Below are 6,059 nucleotides of genomic sequence, written 5' to 3'. Positions count from 1 at the left end.
GCTCCTAGAAGAAGGGCCCTTTCAGCTGAGATCTGAGAACGTGTCAGTTATCTGGGCAATGAGTGAGGATGAGGTTTGAGGGTTACCTTCCAGATGGAGAAGGATGGCAACCACTGAGAACTGGAAGTGAGAGCACCGGTGTAGGAGGAACTGAGAGATGGTTTGTGCTCTTGGAGCTTAGGGTTTTCAGAGGTTGGGGGACAGTGGGTAAAGATGAGTACGGGATAGGCTGCGGGGTGGGGAGGGGCTTGGGCCTACAACAGAGAGCCTTGTGAATCCATCAAGATAGCGCCACTGAAGACTGCTTTCCAGTGGACTTTACTAGGCATTACTCACCTTTTATCAGATTTCATTCATCTTTCTCCATTCTCCATGGAGCCCCCATTCCCTCACACCATAGTGCTAGGCCTTGCCATTTGCTGTATTTTCGGAGATGCAAAAGAATTGCCCAGAAATGCAGTTCACTTTTTTCTTTTTTTTAATTTATTTATGGCTGCGTTGGGTCTTCGTTGCTGTGTAAGGGCTTTCTCTAGTTGCGGCGAGCGGGGGCTACCCTTCGCTGCGGTGCATGGGCTTCTTGCGAGCCACAACTGCTGAGCCCTCGTGCCACAACTACTGAAGCCCGTGCGCCTAGAGCCGATGCTCCGCAACGAGAACCCACCACAATGAGAAGCCTGCAGTTCACTTTTACTCAGCACTTTCTGCCAAGCACTTCATCATCTCATTTAATTCTTAAAATCTCTCAGTTTAGCAGATATTCTTATCCTTTTATAAATGAGGGAATTGAAACTCAGAGAGGGGAACCGGCTTGTGCAAGTTCACATGCCAGTGAGTGGTGGAGCCTGGTCAGCCAGTTCCAAAGGTCCACATCTTCTGTGCCTCCTTAGCAAAGGAGGCTGATGTGTCAACGTTCAAGCTAGAGTGACAGGCAGTGAGAATGCAGAGTGAAGGTAGCTCGGCAGAAAGGGCAGGAGTATGACATCCGGCTTCATGTTGGACGTAGGCCTTGCTGGGGAGGCAGGATTTATTTATTTTAAGTTAAACCTATTTTAATTTATTTATTTTTGCTGTGTTGGGTCTTCATTTCTGTGCGAGGGCCCTCTCCAGTTGTGGCAAGCGGGGGCCACTCTTCATCGCGGTGTGCGGGCCTCCCACTATCGCGGCCTCTCTCGTTGCGGAGCACAGGCTCCAGATGCGCAGGCTCAGCAGCTGTGGCTCATGGGCCTAGTTGCTCTGCGGCACGTGGGATCTTCCCAGACCAGGGCTCGAACCCGTGTCCCCTGCACTAGCAGGCAGACTCTCAACCACTGCGCCACCAGGGAAGCCCGGGAGCAGGATTTAGATGGTGACCAGTTCACACACCTGTCCCAGGATCCCTTTCAACATCCAGTCAGCAGGTAGGAAAACTCCAACAGCCCATGAATCTTGCTCCCATGCCCCCAGATTGTGTTTTGGGAAATTAGGCAAACTAAATAGAGATCTTGTGTGTCTTGCTCAGTGGTACCCAGAACAATGCCTGGCACTCAGCAGGCACTCGATGTCGATCTTTTGATGAATAAATGAATAATTTTAGTAGCCTGCTTCCTGGATGCTCACTTGTCTGATGAATGAGGATGCTGCCTGGGCAGCATCAGCTGCTTATTCCTCAATCACTGCTCTGCTCGTGCCCCCAAGCACTCCACCTCTGCCTCTGGCAGAGCATGAAGACAACTATATCTGCTGAAATTAAAATTGCACCCATATTCTGACTCGGCAAGTCCACTTGTAGATAGGCAGGCTGTGGCATGTACCCGGCACTGTGGCTATGACCATCCCAGCAAGGCCTGTGAGCAAGAGTGGGAATTCCCCTTACATGTCCACAAGTGGAGAGAGGCAAAGGAAAAAAAGAGCCTCCCTATTACAATACATGGAGGTGTACGCACCCCTTAAAAAGAAACCAGACAGAGGGGAGTGTTCTGGCATGAGGTGAATGCCAAGGAACTTTGCTGAATGAAAAAGCAGGGTGTCCAACAGAATAGAACAGGTTCCCTTTTGTGTAAATGCACAGTGTACACATCTGACGGTACCTTTCTATGGAAACGTACGCAAGGTTAGTGCTTTTCTCAGGGAAGGGATTAGTTGTCACTGTAGACACCCCTGAAGTCTTGAGTGATGGTGCTGGGGTGGCAGTCAACGTCTAGTGAGCGGCCATCACGTGTCCTGCAGTTGTGTACACTTCACACCGATTATCTGATTAGAGCTTTACACAATCCCATGAAACAGTATCATCTGTTGTTTACAGAAAACTAAGGCACAGAGAGGTTAAACACTATAGCGAAGATGACCTAAAAAATCGGAGGCACCTGGCTTAGAGCTCAGGGAACCTGATCCCCCAACCGATGCTGCTAACACAGTCCACATATAATTTTTCATTAAAAAAACAAGTCCCTAAGAAATTTCTGGTCCAAATATTTCTTCATCCACCGGGTCCCGTGACTGTCAGACATGGGCTGGACCTCAAAGGCAAGCCGCTGCTCTCACGACGGGGAGACCGAGGCTCCGAGGGGGGCTGGAACTCATTCCGTCCGGGGCGCGGGCCCCCCCAACGCCGCCCCCCCGCCCCCCCCCCCCCCCCCCCCCGAGCTCCAGAAGCGACGCACGTGGTCGGCGAGCGCCGAGGCGCTTCCCGGCGTCCCGGGAGGGAGCCCAGCTGATGAAAGGCAGCTCCCAGCTCGGTTCCGAAGCGGGCCCGGGAGCCGGCTTCCCTCTGGGCCCCGAGGCGAGCCCGGCGGGCGGCTCCTCCCGCTGGGGTGACCGCGCGGGGCCGGCCCGGCCCGGGGGCGGGACCTGGGAGGGCGGCGCGTGGCGCGGGCGGCGGGCGGAGCGCGGGCAGCGGTGCCCCGAGGCTGCGGCGTTGTGGGGAGGCGGCGCCCCCTGACCTTCCGCGTCCCCGGGCCCCCCGGGAGGCGGTGAGGGCGGCGACGGCGGCGCGGACGGGTGAGTGTGCGCGGGCCCGGGGTGCGCGCCCCTGTGTTTGCGCGCGGGGCCGGGCGCGGGCGGCCGCGAGCCCCGATTTGAGCCGCGCGGGTCCCGTGCTGCCGCCTGGGCGCCCGTGTCTTGGTCTGGGGTGGGCGCCGCGGGCCGCGTCCGCGTTCTTCCTGCGCCTTTGGGCCCCATTTCCCTCTGTCGTGCGTGGGAGCTGCTCTCGGGCGGCTCCTGGGAGCCGGTGGGCTTGGGACAGTGCTCCCACTGATTTCAGGGTGAGGGAGGCCCAGAGACAGCAGACCCGGGAGGAGACTTGAGGGCAGAACCTGAAGCTAGACTCAGCTGCCCAAGGCCAAGGCCAGATGCGGCGGAACATCCCTTGCCCGAATGAGCTCGGTTCCGTTGTGGCTCCATCCCCCACCTGGCTCCTTGACCTTGGATAGTTCACTTTCGTTTCTGGGTCTTAATTTTCTCATGTGGAAAGTGGAGAGCTTGGAGCCATTGTCTCTCAAGGCTTTTCCACTCCAAAACTTCTGTGACAGACCCTCTGTGGTCCCTTGTTGGGACTTTCCAGTTTAACAAAACAAAACCTGACTTGTGAAAACTGTAGGATTCCCCTTCTCCCCCAAGACACACGAAGGCACACACGCACACCCCTCAGTGAGGCACAGGGCCTCCTGGGGAAGCTGGGCACTCAGTGCCTGCAGAAATGGAGACCTTTGCTCAGCGGGACTTTTAGGATATCTTCCTTTGCAGAGGCTTGCCACTCAGCTCAAAAAGATGGATAACTGGAAGGTCTGGTTAAGGGGAATCAGCCGTGGGAGTTAAGGAAGCTGGGGAGTGGATGACCCGTTAGATACAGGAACCTCAGGGCTGTGCTCGCTCCCTGGCTCTGACTCCACCCTGGTGCCTCTCCCTCCCTCCCTTGCCCCCTAGGGCTAGTGCAGGGCTGAGTGGGGTGGCAGGTCAGGACACACTGATGGGTGATGGGTCAGCACCTGCCCTTGGCCAGTCTTGCCAACACCCCTCCTGCCCTCTGCAGCCTCCAGGTTGGATGAGGGGCTGCAGGGTGAGTGCAGAGGCTGCCCTCATTGGGCCCATTCTGGCCTCTGGTTTGTACCTCTCCCTACTTGGTAGCCCCTTCTCTTGCTCTACCTTTGCCAAGCCAGGAGCCTCTTTCCCTGCTCCAAGAAGCTTCCTGAAGAACTCTTCCCTCATTCCAAGGTGCTGCCGGCTCCCTCTGACTGCCTTCTTTGGTCATTGTCTGTTATTTCTCTTTCTCTGAGTTTCTCTTTCCCACCAGATGGTGGTACCCAGCAGGGAGGGCTGAACGGGGAGGGACTTAAGATTTTATTTCTGGTTTTATAGTTTAAAAAGCACAGGGCCTGGCACTAGAAGGTTCTTAGGGAGTGTCTGTGGAGTAAAAATAATGATTGCTATATTCCTTTTTGCCCCGTGCTGCTCTCAAGTGATTCAAGTATGAATTCCTTAAGCCTCACAACAGCCTCGTTACATTATTCCCATTTACATGTGTAGAAACGGAGGCAGATACAAGTCACTTGCTCCAGGTCGTACACGTGGGAAGTGGCAGGACGATGCAGGTTGCTTTTATCCATTACATTAAATGGCCTTCAGGTGAATGAATTCTCCTGGTTGGGACTTTGTGGAGGCTAATTGGGCCAACTGGGGTGCTGGGATTTCTTCTTCCCAAAGACAATGTCTAGTTGTGGGATTTTGCAGCTAATGAACCTTCCATGCAGTCTGGGAAGGATGTCTGTGCAGCTCCAGCTTGTGGGTGGTCCCTCCTGCCTGGAGGAGGGAGGGTGGGCTCAAGGACCTTTCTGAGATTCCAGTACAGCTCCTCCAGGCAGCAGGTTCCTAGCTATGATGTCCCTGGGTTCCTGGTCTGGAAAATGGATCCAAGGATTCTGTTTGTCTCCTGGGCCTAGGGTATAATCAGGTGAGGCAGGAAAGGGCCTCAGTTATTGCTAAGTGCGGGGCAGACATCCTTGGGCTGTTGTTGTTGCTTTCATGCCTCTTGGGGGGGTACAAGATAAGAGGGAGGAAGTAAAGGGTGATATGACTGACCGGTACTCAGTGATATTTAGGAGTGCCTGCTGTGCGCCAGGCTTGGGCTAGGTGAGGGGAGATGGTCCCTGCCCTCCCACAGCTTGGCAGCTCAGATGCCAACTGGAGCTTGTTACTAGATCACACCTGGGAAATGCAGTCTCCCTCGACCCAGTCTTTTTTTTTTTTGCGGTATGCGGGCCTCTCACCATTGTGGTCTCTCCCGTTGCGGAGCACAGGCTCCAGACGCGCAGGCCCAGCAGCCATGGCTCACGGGCCTAGCCGCTCAGTGGCATGTGGGATCTTCCCGGACCGGGGCATGAACCCGCGTCCCCTGCATCGGCAGGCGGACTCTCAACCACTGTGCCACCAGGGAAGCCCGACCCAGTCTTTTTTAAGGCAGTTTAAGGAGGAGGCTCAGCGATAGCCAGACCTGGGTGCTGAGGTTCAGGGGCACGGGAATGATGGGCTTGGATTCTGCAGCTGGATGGCCTGGTCCATCTCCTGTCCCCACAGCTCCCAGCCATCCCACCTTGGGCAGGTCATGTCACATCTTTGACCCTCTGTTTTCTCTCCTGTGAAATGGGAAAAACCTGTGAGGAAATGGGCCTTATGATGAGCAGGGTACTGGATGCCATACTTATGTCTCCTTGTGTTACCCCCACAGCATCTATGCCAGATAGGCCTCCCTGAACCCATTTTATAGATGAGGTCAGAAAGGCTCAGGGAGTTAAGTACCTTGACAGTGAATGTCCCAGAGCATGTGAGGGCTGAGTGAAGGTTCAAATCTAGGTCTTTTGGTGCTAAAGTCCTTGCTCTTTTCCTTTCATAACATTTTGCTGCTTTGTATAAACAAGGCTCCCCGTGATGAATATACCTGCCCTGTACTCAGTCAGGAAGGGAAATCCCGGATGCCTGGGAGTGGGGCCTGGTCAGCTCGTGAGTTCTCCGTGGGTCCCTCGATGTGTCTGAGCTGGAGAAGATCCAAGAGCAGAGGGAAGTCTCAGCCAAGGCCTTGGAGGGTTTTA

Source organism: Hyperoodon ampullatus (genome assembly GCF_949752795.1).
Source record: "Hyperoodon ampullatus genome assembly, chromosome: 6".
Taxonomy (NCBI): domain Eukaryota; kingdom Metazoa; phylum Chordata; class Mammalia; order Artiodactyla; family Ziphiidae; genus Hyperoodon; species Hyperoodon ampullatus.
The sequence above is the reverse complement of the archived record's forward strand: the minus strand, read 5'-3'. Positions refer to the sequence as shown.